Source organism: Rattus norvegicus, chromosome 4, assembly GCF_021556685.1.
Source record: "Rattus norvegicus strain SHRSP/BbbUtx chromosome 4, alternate assembly SHRSP_T2T, whole genome shotgun sequence".
Classification (NCBI taxonomy): domain Eukaryota; kingdom Metazoa; phylum Chordata; class Mammalia; order Rodentia; family Muridae; genus Rattus; species Rattus norvegicus.
This window is the reverse complement of record NC_141537.1, coordinates 82,195,916-82,215,240: the sequence shown is the minus strand read 5'-3', so window position 1 is coordinate 82,215,240 and position 19,325 is coordinate 82,195,916.

Here is a 19,325-nt window from a genome sequence, read left to right as displayed (position 1 = left end):
AGGGCTGTCCTCCACAGGTAGAGATCTCTCAACAAGCGCCACCGATTCCCTCCTGTAGCCCTCCCTGGAAGGAAAACAGTTCACTGGCTCCTTCTCAACCTCTGAGCAAGCTCTGGCACCTTATCAAGCAGAAAGGGATTTGTCTTTGTCCCATGGACACATGTCAAATAAAATACCCGGGTAAAGGGCAAAGCATTTGAAACAGAAGTGATGTATCTTAGATGTGTACTATCTGGTGATATAGTAGATGTTTATTTTGATGATAGGATCAGGGACATTTTCATCTTAGGCTTTTTAAGGTTAGGAACCACACGGGTGGGGCTTTATGCTGTCACTTTGGTGCGAAGCCTTTGGTTTCCCACTGAAGATAGATAGGAATAACTTGTCAGCCCACACCACAGATCGACACTGTACAGAGAAATGGATACACCTGAGAAATTCAAATGTAGAATTATCAGTGTTACACCAATGCTCTTTTGTGGACTGATTGGAATGTCAACTATTTTGAATTTATGTTATTTATGCTGCAAGGCTTTACCCGATGTCTGGTTTTTATGGTTAATGAAGATCTCTCTCTCTCTCTGTCTCTCTGTCTCTCTCTCTCTCCCTCTCCTCTCCTCTCTCTCTCTGTCTCTCTCTGTCTCTCTCTGTCTCTCTGTCTCTCTCTTTCTCTCTTTTTTTTTTATTAACTTGAGTATTTCTTATTTACATTTCGAGTGTTATTCCCTTTCCCGGTTTCCGGGCTAACATCCCCCTAATCCCTCTCCCTCCCCTCCTTTATGGGTGTTCCCCTCCCCATCCTCCCCCCATTGCCGCCTTCCCCCCAACAATCTAGTTCACTGGGGGTTCAGTCTTAACAGGACCCAGGGCTTCCCCTTCCACTGGTGCTCTTACTAGGATATTCATTGCTACCTATGAGGTCAAAGTCCAGGGTCAGTCCATGTATAGTCTTTAGGTAGTGGCTTAGTCCCTGGAAGCTCTGGTTGCTTGACATTGTTGTACATAAGGGGTCTCGAGCCCCTTCAAGCTCTTCCAGTTCTTTCTCTGATTCCTTCAACGGGGGTCCTATTCTCAGTTCAGTGGTTTGCTGCTGGCATTTGCCTCTGTATTTGTTGTATTCTGGCTGTGTCTCTCAGGAGCGATCTACATCCGGCTCCTGTCAGCCTGCACTTCTTTGCTTCATCCATCTTGTCTAATTGGATGGCTGTATATGTATGGGCCACATGTGGGGCGGGCTCTGAATGGGTGTTCCTTCTGTGTCTGTTTTAATCTTTGCCTCTCTATTCCCTGCCAAGGGTATTCTTGTTCCCCTTTTAAAGAAGGAGTGAAGCATTCACATTTTGATCATCCGTCTTGAGTTTCATTTGTTCTAGGCATCTAGGGTAATTCAAGCATTTGGGCTAATAGCCACTTATCAATGAGTGCATACCATGTGTGTTTTTCTGTGATTGGGTTACCTCACTCAGGATGATATTTTCCAGTTCCAACCATTTGCCAACAAATTTCATAAAGTCATTGTTTTTTTTAAAAGATTTATTTATTTCAAGTATGTGGGTACACTAACACTGTCTTCACACACACCAGGAGAGGGGATCGGATCCCATTACAGATGGTTGTGAGCCACCATGTGGTTGCTGGGAATTGAACTCAGGACCTCTGGAAGAGCAGTCAGTGCTCTTAACCGCTGAGCCATCTCTCCAGCCCAGTCATTGTTTTTGATAGCTGAGTAATATTCCATTGTGTAGACGTACCACATTTTCTGTATCCATTCCTCTGTTGAAGGGCATCTGGGTTCTTTCCAGCTTCTGGCTATTATAAATAAGGCTGCGTCTTTCTCTCTCTGTCTCTCCCTCCTCTCTCTCTCTCTTCCCTCCTCTCTCTCCCTCTCCCCCCTCTCTTTTTCTCTCCCCCCTCTGCTTCTAGAGGCTCACTATGTAGCCCTGATTGTCCTGGAATTTTCTATGTAGATCAGCCTGGCCTCAAACTCACAGAGATTCACCTGCCTCTGCTTCCCAAGTGTTGGAATTAAAGGTGTTTGATACCATGTCCTGCTGAGTTCATATTTCTTCTGATATTTAGATGTACGCTTAAAGGTTCTCTTCCCATGCTTGCCTCTCTCTCCCTCTCCCCTCCCCCCTCTCTTTCCCTCTTTCTCCCTCCTTTCTATCTTCTTTCTTCCTTCTTTTCTTTCTTTTTTTCATCTTTTGTTTTAAAGACCAAGTTGAGAGGCAGGTGTGGCGACACCCAACTGTAATCCAGCACTCGGATGGTGGGGGCAGAGGGATCTGGAATTCAATGTCACTATTGGAATGTGGTAAATTCTGGTTGGCCTGGGCAGCATCCGAGCCTGTCTCAAAAGTAAAATAAAAGCAAATGAGCAAAGAGTCAAACGAGAGGAAAATGTCATGAGAATATTGGTCGCACTTTGTTAACATGAGTGCCAAGTGGAGGTGGCAAGGCAGACGTAGGACCATGATGTCCTGCGGTTGGCACTTGCAATTTCTCCGACCTCAGTTCCCAGGAGAACGAGCAGTGCGTTTTATGGATGTACTTACCGAAAATAGCAAGGCTCTTGGCATTTGGGATGAATTAGGGCGTATTTTGATTCCTTACTTTAGGAAAACCTTTCCTGAGGTTCACTGAGGAATTTTTGCTTTTTGTTTCTGTTTTGGAGCAGGGTCTCCCTGTGTAGCCCAGACTGGTGTAGAACTCATGACCACCCTCCTGAGTGGTGGGGTTACAGGTGAGTGCCGCGATGTCTGGTATGAAAAAAAAAAGTTGTTTTTCAATTCATTGAAATCCAAATAACTCTGGAGGAAGGCAAATTAGAACTATTTTCCTCGGGCTGGAGAGATGGCTCAGTGGTTAAGAGCACCGACTGCTCTTCCAGAGGTCCTGAGTTCAAATCCCAGCAACCACATGGTGGCTCCAACCATCTGTAATGGGATCCGGTACCCGCTTCTGGTGTGTCCGAAGACAGCTACAGTGTACTCATATACAAAATAAATAAATAAATCTTAAAAAAAAAAGAACTATTTTCCTCTATGAAGACTGGCAAAGCATAAAGACATTAAATCCAGGGCACTTTATCTTTGTCCCATGGACATGTGTCAGATGAAAACCTCAGGAAAAGGCTTCTTTTCCTTTCTCTTTCAAATATTTAGACCAGGGACGAATTGCAGGAGCTGGTCCTCTCCTTATGCTGACTGAGACCCAGGGACTGAACTCGGGTCTTTGGGCTCGGTGGCAGGTGCCTCCACATGACGCCCCCTCAGCTACCCACTGAGCCATCCTACCTGCCCCGATTTCATGCTTTTGAGAGTAATTTTTTTTCAAGGCTCAAAGGTGGTAATTTCAGAAATATGGATTAGAAGCTTACTTATTCATGAGCCAAAAGAGCTTGAGAATCCATGATGAGCAGATTGAGCGTGTTTTTCCCGAGCAGTCCGCTTAGACACGATTTATACAACACCACAGCTCCCTGTAGACTAGACGTGTCAGGAGCACTGTTGCTCTTTTGTTCTTTTTCTAAGATTTTATTTTTAAGTGTGGTCATGCGTGTGTATGTGTGTGTGTGTGTGTGTGTGTGTGTGTGTGTGTGTGTGTGTGTGTCCTGTCGGGCATGCATGCATATATGTGTCTGTGCTACCCGAGGAACCCAGAAGATGGTGTTGGATCCCTTGCAGATGAAGTTACAGGCAGTTGTGAGCCACCTGCCATGGTGCTGGGAACTACATGAGCAACATACTAAGCACATGCTCTGCAGCTGAGCTACACGTCGTCCTTGCCTGGTCAACATCTATGACCTGGTCTCACTTGTCACTTACTCAAGAAATCCATTTTTCTGTTTGAGAGTCTGGGTTTGACCAATTCCACAAGGCTCCAGTGGTGTGCAGTGGTGTGCATTGAAGACCTTCTAGCATGTACAGTGGTGTGCATTGAAGACCTTCTAGCATGTGCAGTGACATGTATTGAAGACCTTCTAGCATGTGCAGTGACATGTATTGAAGACCTTCTAGCATGTGCAGTGGTGTGTATTGAAGACCTTCTAGCATGTGCAGTGGTGTGTATTGAAGACCTTCTAGCATGTGCAGTGGTGTGCATTGGAGACCTTCTAGCATGTGCAGTGGTGTGCATTGAAGACCTTCTAGCATGTGCAGTGGTGTGCATTGAAGACCTTCTAGCATGTGCAGTGGTGTGCATTGAAGACCTTCTAGCATGTGCAGTGGTGTGCATTGAAGACCTTCTAGCATGTGCAGTGGTGTGCATTGAAGACCTTCTAGCATGTGCAGTGGTGTGCATTGAAGACCTTCTAGCATGTACAGTGGTGTATTGAAGAGTGTGACAAATACAGAAGCAAACACCCTTACAGAAGAAGGGGAGGGGGAGGGAATAGGGATTTATGGCAGGGAAACCAGGAAAGGGAATAACGTTTGAAATGTAAATAAAAAATATCCAATAAAAAAGAAAGAAAATTAAAAAAAAAAAAGAGAAGACATTCTAGCATGTGCAGTGGTGTGTACTGAAGACATTCTATAATGTTACACTTTTTCCAGGGCTCTCTTTACTGGCCCATGTCTCTTTTTCCATGCACTTTTGGTACCCAAGGGCTGGTTTTGTTTATAATGGAGACTGCCATTGAGTCGTGTCAGGCATGTGGGAAAGGCAGAATAAAAGATCCATAGCTGAGTAAGCTCACTAAATATCCTGGCATTGGTCTCACTGTGTTTTTGGATGTAAACCTCTCTTTGGTCATAATACAAATCTTGGAAACGTTTCAGAAGGGAGAGGAGACAGATGATGCATCGCGATCCTCCACTGAGGGGCTGGAGGAATGGCTCAGTGGCTAAGAGGGCAGACTGCCTTTTTAAAGGGTCAGGACTTGGTTCTTAGCACTCTTTCAAGTAGCTCACGATTGCCCGAAACTCCAGCTCCAAGAAATCCATAGGCAGCAGAGCTCACCTGCACACACTCCACATAGACACCACATATACACATAATTAAAAAATAAATCTCTAGAGAGAATTCGTGTAAAATAAGATCATCATTTTGCCTTTACTCTTAACTTTTAAGATGTCTTTATTAGTTCCCCATAATTAAATTATATCATTTGACCCCCACATTTCCCAGCATTTTATTGTGAAAATCTCCAATCATCCGTGAATAGGATAGTGCCATGTACATCATATATGGGCCTATCACATGTACTTTATGTGTCAGACAAGGTGTCCTATCATGCTGGCTTAGACAGAAATTTATTATTGTTGTTATTGTTATTATTATTGTTATTGTTGTTATTGTTATTATTTTGGTTTTCTTAAAACAGAGTCTCACTATATAGTTCTGACTGTTTTAGAACTATAGAGGTTGGCTTCCTACTCACAGATATCCTCCTGCCTCTGCCTCCCTAGTACTGGGATTAAAGTCATGCACCTTCATGCCCAGTTGACAGAAATTTTAAAATGTATTTTTATCATAATTAAAAAGAAAAGTATATTATAATTTAACCCTTTAATTCAAGTACCTAAGAGGCAGAGACAGGAGACTCAATCAAGGCCAGCTTGGTTGATCTACACAGAGAGTTCTCAGCCAAGTAGGGGTACATAGTAAGATTCTCAATTCCAAAACAAAGGATGGATTTTTAGGATGTTGACCATATAGTCATAATTGAGCTAAAAAAAACTTTTAAAATGTTAACCACAAAAGATGGAGATGATGAAGCTCAAGGAAGACCAAAGTGTGGAGGCTTCAGTCCTACTTAGAAGGGGGAACAAAATAATCATGGGAGATAGAGGGTGGGAGGGAGTTAGGAGGAAGAGAGGAGAGGGAGGGGAGAAGGTGAGGGAAGAGATGGGGAAGATGTACAGAGGGTCAGGAAATTGAACGGTGGGGGGAGGGAGGACTGGGGGTAGCCATCAAAAAGCCCCAGATGCCAGGAAAGCAAGAGGCTCCCAGGGCCCAAAAGGGAATAAAATTAGCTAAAATACCCACCAAAGAGGAGAGAAAACCTGTAGAGACCATATCCAGAGGTTAGGCATGGCCCCCGGTTGAGGAAGGGGGGCCACCCACCCTTCTCAAAAATTTTAACCTAGAATGCTTCTGTCTAAAGGGAATACAGGGCAAAGTGTGGAGCAGAGACTGAAGGGAAGGCCATCCAGAGACTTCCCCACCTGAGAATCCATCCAATCTGCAGCCAGCAAACCCAGACACTATTGCTGATGGCAAGAAGCACTTGCTGAGAGGAGCCTGGTGTAGCTGTCACCAGAGAGGTCCTGCCAGAGCCTGACCAATACAGATGCGGATGCTCACAGCCAACCATTGGACTGAGCATGGGGATCCCAGTGGAGGAGTTAGGGAAGGATTAAAGGAGATGAAGGGGCTTGCAACCCCGGAGGAAGAACAACATTGTCAAACAACCAGACCCAGGGACTAAACCACCAACTGAAGAGTACACATGGAGGGACCCATGGCTCCAGCTGCATATGTAGCAGAGGATGACCTTGTTGAACATCAGTGGCAGGGGAGGTCCTTGGTCCTGTGAAGACTCAATGCCCCTGTGTAGGGGAATGCTAGGGTGGTGAGGCAGGAGTGGGCTGGGTGGTTGGAGGAGAACCCTCATAGAAGCAGAGGGGAGGGGGAATGAATAGGGGGTTTGCAGAAGGGAAACTGAGAAAGGGGATAACATTTGAAATATAAATAACCAAAAAGATGTATTATATGAGAGAATAAATTTGAAAAACATAAATGAGCCAGAAACACAGAAATACATAATCCTGACCTTTGAGGACTACATGATAATTTGTTATAAACTTGTTTCAATTTCACACAACAACAATAGCACACTTTTCCAAGCTTTTCCATCTCTCAAATAAGGTTTGGCTTCACTCTGATGGCTAATAAGGTTGTAGTCATAATATAAAGCATAGCTTAATATGCTTTGCACTTATGCATGTATAAGGTCCCCTGAAATGTTAAAATAATATCAGACCCCCAAAAAGATGGGAAAAAGCTCCATTTTAAATCAAAATGGGAGATATATTGTTTTCCTATGTCAACACAAGTGGAAATGGCAAACAAGGGGTCAGGTGAGAGTCTGGTTGAGTCTGGTTGAGTCTGGCCCTTCACTGTGGTGACAGATCGCGAGAGAGTGACGGAGGACAAGTTGTCAACTTTTCTAAGTCCCTCCTGTATATTCTCATTAGTTTAACCTTCTCTCTTTTGCTAGTTTTTTTTTTTTTCAGTTCCAGTGTCGTCACTGTAAATAGCTTATTCTTGGGTCACAAGGATCAGGGAACTTCCTGCAGAGTCAGAGTTTGTACATATGGCAATTTAGAAAAGAGACAATTTAGCTGCAGAGAGCAAACTGCCGTGGCTGCTCTGGTCATGTTTCCTGGACTGGGCAGGTGGGGTGGAATTCTTAGGAAATCACGATCCGGCTTTATTGAATTAGCTATTTTTCTGAAAGAACCCCAAATTGAGTTTCTTACTTAGCCTAATTGGAGATGGTTAACAGGGATCCCATACGACCTCACAGAAGTCTTTGTGCGAGAATGGCTGCGGTGCCGCTGAGCTGAAAAGGAAAACAGGGCTGTCATTATACGCGGACGGACAGTGAGCTTTCTCAAAGTTAAAGGTCCAGAAGACTAAGCTGGCAAGCGTTGTGGACAGACAGTCATCAGGCTGACTCCACCACGGAGTAAGCACTACCTTTGACATCACCGTCACGTGGCCTGCAGCGCGCCGCAGAGAACTGGTGAGGGATGTTCTTCCTGCCACAGGCAACAGAGAACTACAGACATCTGTGAGCCTCTAAGAGGCAAGGAGCAATTGTTCTGTCTTAAGATTTGGGTATTGCCCTCCATTTACAAAACTTTAATTTTACACATATGTATGTATATTTGGAGGCTCAAGGGGAACTTGCGGGCAACAGCTCTCGTCTCTAGCATGTGGGTCCCAGGGATTGAATCAGGTCCTCAAGATTGGTGCCCTTATCTGCTGAGTTCTCTCACCAGCCCCCATACCCTTTGCTTTTAAAACTAAAACCTCAGCCATCCATTCAAAGCAATCAACTTTGGGAAGAAGTGAAGGAAGGGAATTAAAAATTGAGTAGGAATTTTTTAAAAAGATTTACTTATATTTACGTTATGTGTATGGGTGCTTTTGTATGCATGTACGACTGTGTGCTATGTGCATGCACTGCTCAAGCAGGCCAGAAGGGGGCGATGGATCCCCTAGAATTGGAGTTACAGACATCTATGAGCTACCACGTGACTGCTGTGAACTGAAACCCGGGCCTCTGCAAGAGCAGCAAGTGCTTTTAACTGTTGAGCCATTTCTCTAGCCCACGTTTGAATTGTGTGTGTGTGTGTGTGTGTGTGTGTGTGTGTGTGTGTGTGTGTGTGTGTGTGTGTGTAATATGTATTTAGACAGGGTTTCTACATAGCCCTGGCTATCGGGGAACACTATGTAGACCAGGCTGGCCTTGAACCCACAAAGATTTACCTGACTCTGCTTTCTGAGTGTTGGGTTTAAAAGCTTGTACCACTATGTCCAGCCTGAGAATTGTTCTAAAAAGGATGGTAGAAAATATACTTTCCTGATTTTCAAAAATTCATAGACAAATTAATATTGGTGCAAAGTATTTTTTAATTTTAAGAAATGCCTTTAAGAAATTGGATTAAGATGCTTTCAAAAGCTTTGAAATTAGCTCTTAATATGTTTTTGTAAACTCAGATGTCCTCTCTTTGGTTTTATGTGGGGTTTTGCTGTTGTCTTTAAAGATTGCTTTTATTTATGTGTTTATGTGTGCACTTCTACAGCATGTGTCTAAATGACTGTGACCACAGGTGATCTTGGTGGGCAGAAGAGGGTGTGGGTCCCCTGGCACTGGTTATAGTCACTCGTTAGTGGGTGGCCAGGCTGGGGACTGAACTCAGGCACTCAGCTCCCCTGAAGAGTAGGAAGCTCTTACCCAGGAGCCACCTCTTCTGTCTAGGGCTTGATGTGTCTTTGAACTAGTCTGCCATCTATCTTCAAGCCATTTTCTGTTCTGCCTTTCCTCGGCAACATTTGTGACATCACGTTTTCTTGCCCATGGCTCAAACCAAAAATTTGAACTCTAAGTTCCTTCAGATGTGAATAATTTGTCCATAGATGAGCTATTTTAAAAGCCTGTGGTAAAGCTCTTTAAAATAGGAAGTATGGCTATTGTAATACACACACGCACACGCACACACACACACACACACACAGAGAGAGAGAGAGAGAGAGAGAGAGAGAGAGAGAGAGAGAGAGAGAATTTTAAAACTCCCATGGTTTAAAAACAAGGTCCGCAGCCATGCATCCATCTAGATTCTGTTTGGATTACTAACCATAGCTTTCTTTCCGTCTGCACCTACAGTCTCTGAATGTTTGGAACCCTCCTTGGAGAGCATGGTAGAAATGGTCTCAGAGTGTTGTCACAGATTCTGTTATTGATGTTAGTGGCAGAGGCTTCTCACTCTAACCCCTGCTGAGCCTTTAGAAACCTGGTAGATTGTTAACAAGGTTAGCGGGAGGTCATGAACTCTGCTCCGTAGACATGCAAAGTCTCAGAGCTTTGATATGGAATTGGCAGGGAAAGCCTTCTCATAGTTAAAAAGTTAAATTGCTTATGAAGGACAAACTTATGAAAGCGTGTTGGGTTTTAATACAGTTTCTGCTGGGTAAATATTGCATTTTCCAACATAATGTGCTTAGAGAATTGTTATGAGAAGCTGGATTCTGGCAATATGTATAGAATACCTCCAGTCATTTTAAAGCAGTGACAATTTTTCTGTATGTTAATGGAAGCAATTTAGAAATACTTAGTTATTTACATAAAGAAAGGTGTACAGTAGCAACGCTATGAAAATCAGCCATCTGCAAATGATCAGAACTTGGAGTCACTAAAGGGTGTTATGTTACCCACATACAACTAAGGAACTATTTAGAGGAACAATTGCTGCATTAGAGTCACAGCTAGTGGCATACGCTGTGCCTACAGCGTTGGCACACACACACACACACTCACACACACTCACACACAAACTCACACACACAAACTCACACTCACACACACATACACACACTCACACACACAAACTCACACACACTCACACACAAACTCACACACACATACACACACTCACACACACATACACACACTCACACACACTCACACACATACACACACTCACACACACATACACACACTCACACACACTCACACACACACTCACACTCACACACACTCACACACTCACACTTGGCGGGTATTTGAGTATGGAAGAATTTTCTGATGACCACTTGAGCTTCCCTATGCTTAGTGCAAATGATGTCTACTAAAGCAGGAAAAAGAGGAGGAGGAGGCAGAGGTGGGGGTGGGAAGTTCACCAAAGTTTAATCTCTTCAAGTGCTCCCCAAGAATCTGAAAACTAGTTCTGGAGAAAGTTGTATTTATTATCAGAATTTAGCAACAGGGGAGGAAAATCTTAGAGAATCACCAAGCACACTCATCCCTTCCACTCTTGGCTCTTGGTCCTACACTCTCTCAATTGGTCTTTTAAGCTTAAGTTTTGACCTCATTCCAGCTACGGGCTGATTCATGAGGTCAGATCCGACTCCACCAGCCCAAATAGCTCTCTCCAGGAAAGGGAGGCACTTCCTGGTGGGTGCAGGGTTTCTTTGTGTGGAAAGCTGATTGTCTTCCCTGCCATTAGCATTTATTGAGTATTTGGTGAACAGCCGGGCACACCAAAAGTGGGAAGAGCTGATGCTGGCAAGTCTTTCAGGAGACTTTCCCCTCATTCCAGGGAGACAACTGTAAAGTAAGTCCTTGAAGTACATAAGTCCTTAAACATGGCCCAGTAGAGCTACAGGAATGATCCACCTCCCCCCCATTTAGAAATGAATCCCATCCGTAGATGAAGGACTGCTCTCACAGGGGTGTGGAGGAGCCCACCTGGCAGGAGAAAGCATTTCCTACCGAGGGCACAGAACAAAAGCATCACGCTGTGTTTTGGAAGGCAAGCAAGGAGCCTGGTGTGACTTAGAGGTTGAAACAAGGTTTGTGGGATGCTAAGGCAGGAAATCACAAGGGTGAGCAGGGTTATAAAATCTTCCATTGGATTTTTTTTTAAACATAGGGCTCTATCAGATGTTCTAAAAAGTTGTTAAAAGAAGAACTTTGACATGAAGACTGGTCGGAAAATAGGTTAGAAACAGAGAAGTTAGGAATCCAGGTCTCATATAAAACCTTCCCCATGGGACTAGAGGGCACAAACAAGAGAGAGATTCAGGAGCCAAAGTCAACAGGATTTGGCAATAGATTGGCTTTGGGAGTAGAAGAAACAATGAATGGCTTTAGAGTTTCTGTGGGACTGGGTACATACGGTGTGGATGGTGTGAAGGCAGGGTCACCAGCCTAGATAACCAGAATGGCTTGTGGGAGAAGACCGATGGTTTAACAGTGTGCACTTGTGAGTAATCATTACTGAAAGGGTAGGGCAAGACCCTACGATTCTGAAGGGAGCTGCGAGGAGGAACCCCGAGACAGACAGACGGAGGTTATGTCCTGAGGGCCAAGGCCTTGGAATTCCCACGTAGGAGCAGTCAGTAAGTAGTGCGGCTTCCTGTAGGCAAACTTCCCCTTCTAGCTTTTCACCAGACAACTCCAGGGATGGGACTGAGTGATCTCCTGAGGGTCAGTTAAGAACAGCAGCAGAGAAGGAGAGGTTTCCTTCTTTTTCTCCTACTGCCTTAATTCCCCCATATTAAATAAATGGCTCCCTTCTGCAGTGAAGGTGGGTCCCCCAAAACCACTTGACAGTGTATGCACAGTTCACAGTGAGCAAATTCGAACTGAGCTGCGATTGATTTCACTTAGAACCACACAGAACTGAATCTCTGTGTACCGATGCAGCTCAACTCACATCTCTGCTCCCCAAACTTGCTTACTAACTTAATAAGCCAGTCTCACCCCCCCCCCCCCCCACACACACACACAGTTCTCAAGCCTGGGTGTCATTGGCTGGAGGCTTGGGTTCAGGCTACACAGAAGTCTGTCCTGAACCTTGGAATTTCTGACTAGCTTGGGGGTCACATAGCTTGAGGCAATCCAGCTAGAACCAACTCTAATAAGGAGAAACCAGGATCTACTTCCCAGATTTCTAGAAATTTCTTGTTGTAAAAACAGTTCGTTGGGTCTGGAGAGACAGTTCAGGGTTAAAAGCTCATGTTCTTGTACAGGACATGGGTTTGATTCCTAGCACCCACATGGTGGGTCAGAGCCATCCATGACTCCAGTTCCAGGGAATCGGAAGTCCTCTTCTGACTTCCTTGGGTAATGGGCCGTATAGGATGCACATATGTCCTGAGGCAGGCAAAGCATTCCTACACATCAGACACAATATAAAACCAAAACAAGACAGTTCTCTATCAGAGCAGCAGCAAACTGATTATTTGAACTCAGGCAACTGTGGAACCCACTGGCCCTTGCGCCTAAACACCTACTCCAGGTATTTTGACATTTCCTTCCCCTTAATCTGTGACCCATGTGAGTAAGGAGGGCAAGGGCCCAAATTTACATCCGTGTGAAAGGCAGATCCAGGATGATCAAGAAGCTAAAGGAAAAAAGGAGGGAAAAGCTGTTGACGGACTCTCAAGCTGGTGCCCAGAGGCATCCCCATCTGCTCTGTATGTTTATGAGCTCAGCAATGGGGATTCAGCCCACCAAGGCCCTAGATTCTGTTCCCAGCACCGGAAACAGAAAACAGCCCTCCCTGCCAACAAGGGACCATTCAGGGTCTCACTGAAGAGACCTTACAACTGTGACATCATTTTACCCACTTCGAAGGTGAGGAAGCTGAGGTCTAGAGATGTTAGGCAGATTACCCAGAGCAAAGGAACAATATCTGATGCCCTGAAATTCAAACCCTGGCCATTGCCTTAAAGCCTGAGATCTCACAAGGAGAAGGAAAGATGGTAAAAGAGAGAAAGTTGGATGTGGGTCTCTGCCCTGCGATTGTAACTCCTGAGAGGCCAAAGCAGGAAGACCATGAGCTCTAGAACACAGACTTGGCTACATAGTTAAGACCCTGTTTCAAGAACAGAATTATTGGCACACCGTAGCACATGCCTATAATCTTATCATTGGGGAGGGTGAGGCATGAGGATGAGCAGTTCAAGGCCAGCCTCGGCTACATGAGAGTCTGTCTCAAAACAACTCTAAAACCCCCAAACCAACCAACAGATAACATTAACACGGTGGAGGTGGGGGTGGGACGGACAATATGGCTTACTTTCTTCAGCTTCTGGTTCTCAGCCGTTTTCGTCCTTTTTCTGTCAGCCATCACCAGTCTGGTGTCACCTCCACCCTTGGTCTCCCAGCTGAGGGGCCCTAGCGCATGGCAGACAAACGTCCTCCCAGGAAGAGCCGGCACGCATCTCCTCACAGTCTGTCCTCACAGGTCTGCTGTTTGCACAGCTGGGTTTCTTTCTTTCAATGGCAGAGAAGGGAGTCTCCCAAAACCCCGAGTTTCACAAAACTTTCCACGGTCTAACTAGAAGAAATTAGGTCTAGAGGTTTCCCGCTGCACTTTTAGGAGCCGACGTTCTTTTATTTTCAAGTTTCCTCTCTTGTCAGTAGGCGTGGGACACATAGCACTACGTAAATGTGGATATTCAGTTTTGGTATTTGCCCTAGGGAAGTTCCATTTTTTTTCTTCTTCTTAAAAATACTTAAATCTCATTCTAAATGGAAAACTTGTGACCTTTCTGTGATCAGAACCGGTCTACTGTGTTCAGAGACTGCATGGCCCACCACCCTTCCTTTGCCTCCCTCAACAACCCTGCGTCTGGTTTTTCAATTTAAAGCAACTGCTCACAGAATTCCCACCATGAAGGAAAACACTGTGAGTCAATACACTTTGGGACAGGGCCAATGCTCAGATAATGGAGTCGGTAGTGACGGTAGTGACGTGCCCCCACGGCGGTAATAAATCTTTCATTTGTGTGTCATAAACACAGAATGCCTAGATGCATTCGAAGGCCCCATTTGGAATTAGTTAAATGGGTTTCCCTCTGTTTCCATGACGAATTTCGCAACTATTCATAGAACTTAGCTATTAATTACTAGTGAATAAGCTTTATCTAGGTTTGAAATAGTTAAGAGCTATTTATTTGGAGTAAATCCAGGGCCTCTTAGGTATTTCCTTGTGTTGTGTGAACATTTACACTTTTAGAGGCAAACTGATGATACCTTACCTTAGAAGGCAAGGCTGAGCGACGAATAGTGAGACCCCATTCATGGAGGGATGCCCAGAAAACTCTCAAGTCCTTGTGAAATGTGAGCTGAGGGTGTCCTCTAAGAGCAGGTGCACTGTTCATGCGCTGTCTCCAAGCTAAGCTAAATCAGATTCTGTGAAGTAGAAACCACATTAAAAATTGTATTTAGATCCAAAGTCCCTTTCCTTCCCACAGGAGTTACAATTTCGATCAAATAAGTGCTGAACAGTATGACTTTTTCTCCCTTGCTACGGTGTGTCTCGAAATGGTTTGTGACAGGAAGTCTTTTTATAGCTTTGCTTTCAACATGCATTTATGTTTTAATGATACGTTCTCCACCTGTAAAAATGTAGTTCTAGCCCACAGAAAATCAACACATTCGACGCTTTCTTGGTATATTTAGGTTGTCAACAGTGCGCTTTCTGACATCTGACATCACTCGGCTTCCTCCTTTAATGGCTAGATTGTTTTCTAAAGACAGTCTAATGACACAAGACTCCTAAACCCTGTTGGACCATTGAACTGAGAATGACCTGAGCAGACAGAGACCCTTTGACCATCTGTCATTGGTGAGCGTATTGATCTGGACATGGTGGCTGAGGGCAGTGTGTACTGAGGCTATGGCAGTTGGCTGAGGTGTTGATAACCCTTCTTGATATGTTTGTGAGGGTTTGATTTCTCATTGTGTCCTGCCCAGCCATGGAGCCCTTGGGCAGTAAGCGACCTGGCTGAAAAACACACCACCAGGTCAAAAGGGTACATCAGTCCTCATACATTATCCGCTCCGTCATCCTGTAGCACCACTGAGAAAAGTACAAGGAAAAGAGCCCTTCGAAGTTTTTATTTTGAAAACTTTCAAGCATACAGGAAATAGCTTACCTGTCAGAATGCTTTCAAACAGTCCAAGATCCACTCATGGCTAGTGTTTTATATCTAATTGTTGTGTCTCTGAAGCCAAACGAGCTTGTTTTTAACATCTTGAAAGCATGGCAAAGGTAAATGGAGAGACACTGATCTTTGATTCTGTTAGGTCTAAATAAATGAGGTACTGTGGTGGTGAACGCCGTTCTGTTCCCTGATGCTTAAAGCCGTCCAGTGTATCCCACTGAAGTTCTCAGTGAGTTTAAGTGGTGGGATACAGTTTTTGTGACGATAGCTTTTGTGACAATTCTCATTGAGAGAATGGCTTTTCTTTTTTTGGATAAGCATCTTTTAGAATCTGTACAGGTTGATCAGAAGCTAAGTTCTTAAAATACTGCCTTAGATATTTACATGTGGCCAACTGGAGCATTGATACATTATAAATGTGAAAAGTCATGGTTGCAAATGACCCGCCACTGTGAAAAGAGTATACTACACATACGCATACATACACACATACATATACATACATATACACACATATACATAAACATATACATACATACACATACATACATACACACATACATATACACACACATACACACATACAAACACATACACACATAGACACACATACACACGCACACACATACACACACATACACACATACACACACATACACACATACAAAAACATACACACATAGACACACATACACACGCACACACATACACACACATACACACATACAAACACATACACACATAGACACACATACACACGCACACACATACACATACATGCACACATACATACACATACACACACATACACATACATATACACGCACACATATACATACACACATACACATACACATGCACACACATACACATACATACACATACATACACGCATACATACACATACACACGTACACACATACACATACATACACACATATACATACATACACATACACACATACACATACACATGCACACACATACACATACATACACATACATACACGCATACATACACATACACACGTACACACATACACATACATACACACATATACATACATACACATACACACATACACATACACATGCACACACATACATACACATACATACACGCATACATACACATACACACGTACACACATACACATACATACACACATATACATACATACACATACACATACATACACATACACATACATACACACATACATACACATAACATTGTCCTTAGTTACATTCACTGTGTTGTAAATACATCTTTTGAATTTATCTCTCCTAACAGAAACTTTGTATCATTTACAAAACATCTGCCTAACCTGAACTTGACCCAAAATGATCTGTTCTTAGTCCTATTATTTGCCTATAAGGGGCTATAAAGTATTGGTTACAAAAAGTATTATAAATATCTTCATTTTTTAGGAAGATAAAACAGGATAAAAACTTCACATATGCTAATGTAACATAACTACAAATATGAGCAAAATTTTCTTTAAGAAAAACAATTTTTAAATGTAAAGGTTTTATTAAAGCCAGAGTACATATAAAATAATGGGTATATATGTTTACTAAAGATCTTTGTATTACATTACCTTTTCACAATGAGGATTCCCAAAGGTACAAATAATCCCCCAAAATAATAATATGAAAAATCTTGTTTTTTTTTTTAAAAATCACATGTATATAATTGATTATATATATACATATATATGCACTGTCTACATGTGTTTGTTTTATATCATTAACTATGTACTAGATTGTCTTGTAAGTAAGTGCTCATAGAAACTAACTTTTTTTTAGAGAGAACATGTAAAACAGTAGAAATATTAGATGACTTTAGTGGAATAGATGTTGGTCTCAAACTTGAAAAATTAGCTTAAATATACCATATATGACAAAACTGTCTTTAACACCACAACATATTTTGTATCCTTCTATTTTTTGAAATGATGATGGAAATAAGATTTTTATGGTAAATATTGTTCCTACACTTTGGCCTTCACTATTCACTTTATAAACTTTAGGATGAGACATAGCCCTGTCCAGAGTTTACACATGAGTGCTGTATGGTACGTGACAGGATTTTTCTCTTATGGAAAACCACAAACAGGTAACATCTGAAGCATAAACCTGTTGCTAAGTTTAAACCAGAAACAGCAGAATTATTGAAAGTTCAAGTTTTTAGTTTAGAATTACAATAATTCTTAAAATCAATAGGCTTTTTCTTGCCAATTTCAACCTTCAGGAAATCCGTGGTTTCTTTTTCTTGCCTTAACGATATACTACCTTGAAATCAATCACAGAGCAGAAGGTGTATGCATTCACTATATCGTGTTTGCTAATTAAATCTTTTGTTGTTCGAAGAGGTTGACAATCAGTTCTACATAAAATAAGCCACTTCCCTTACATTAAAAAAATCTACTATTTTCTTGACTTCTTTAAATAAATGTTGATTTGCCATATACACATATATAATTGTATTAAATAATCAGAGTATAATAATTACTGGAATTTGAGAACCAATTTTATATAGTAATATTGAGTCTGACATGTAACTAATGTTGTGAAGTCAATGGTATTTTAGGGAAGGTACTTCCTGTTTCCTGATTGAGAAAACTGTGATGGAAACACATGTAAGGAAAACATAGAAAGTAGAATGGCTTAAATAATACATCCCAAAATGCCAATAACTGAATGACAACCCTTAAGAGTATGACAGTTTGGAGGCACTCAGATCTGTGAGTTTTCCTCTCAGAACTGCTCTCTGTGTGTCCCATAAGTTTGGGTATGTTGTGCCTTCCTTTTCATTAAATTCTAAAAAGTCTTTAATTTCTTTCTTTATTTCTTCCTTGACCAAGTTATCATTGAGTAGAATGTTGTTCAGCTTTCATGTGTGTGTGGGCTTTCTGTCTTTTTTTGTTGTTATTGAAGACCATCCTTAGTCTGTGGTGATCTGATAGGATGCATGGGATTATTTCTATCTTCCTGTATCTGTTGAGGCCTGTTTTGTGACCGATTATATGGTCAGTTTTGGAGAATGTACCATGAGGTGCTGAGAAGAAGGTATATTTTTTTGTTTTAGGATGAAATGTTCTAGAGATACCTGTCAAATCCACTTGGTTCATAACTTCTGTTAGTTTCTCTGTGTCTCCGTTTAGTTCCTATGTCCATGATCTGTCCACTGCTGAGAGTGGGTTGTTGAAGTCTCCCACTATTATTGTGGGAGGTGCAATGTGTGCTTTGAGCTTTAGTAAGGTTTCTCTTTTGAATGTAGGTGCCCTTGCATTTGGAGCATAGATATTCAGGATTGAGAGTTCATCTTGGTGGATTTTTCCTTTGATGAGTATGAAGCATCCTTCCTTATCTTTTTTTTTTGATAACTTTTGGTTGATAGTCTATTTTATTAGATATTAGAATGGCTACTCCAGCTTGTTTCTTGGGACCATTTGCTTGGAAATTTTTTCCAGCCTTTTACTCTGAGGTAGCGTCTGTCTTTGCCACTGAGGTATGTTTCCTGTATGCTGCAAAAATCTGGGTCCTGCTCACATATCCAGTGTTAGTCTTTTACTGGGGAATTGAGTCCATTGATGTTGAGATATTAAGGAATAGTGATTGTTGTCTCCTGTTATTTTTGTTGTTAGAGGTGGAATTATGTTTGTGTGTCTCTCTTCTTTCGGTTCTGTTGCAAGGAGATTACTTTCTTACTTTTTCTAGGATGTAGTTTCCCTCCTTGTGTTGGAATTTTCCATCTATTATCCTTTGTAGGGCTGGGTTTATGGAAAGATATTGTGTAAATTTGGTTTTTCCATCTGTGGTAATTGAGAATTTTACTGGATATAGTAGCCTTGGCTAGCATTTGTGTTCTCTTAGGGTCTGTATGACATCTGCCTAGGATCTTCTAGCTTTCATAGTCTCTGGTAAGAAGTATGGTATAATTCTGACAGGTCTGCCTTTATATGTTGCTTGACCTTTTTCCCTTATTGCTTTTAATATTCTTTTTTTTGTTTTCTGCCTTTGGTGTTTTGATTTTTATGTAACAGGAGGCGTTTCTTTTCTGGTCCAATCTATTTGGAGTTCTGTAGGCTTCTTGTATGTTTATGGGCATCTCTTTCTTTAGGTTAGGG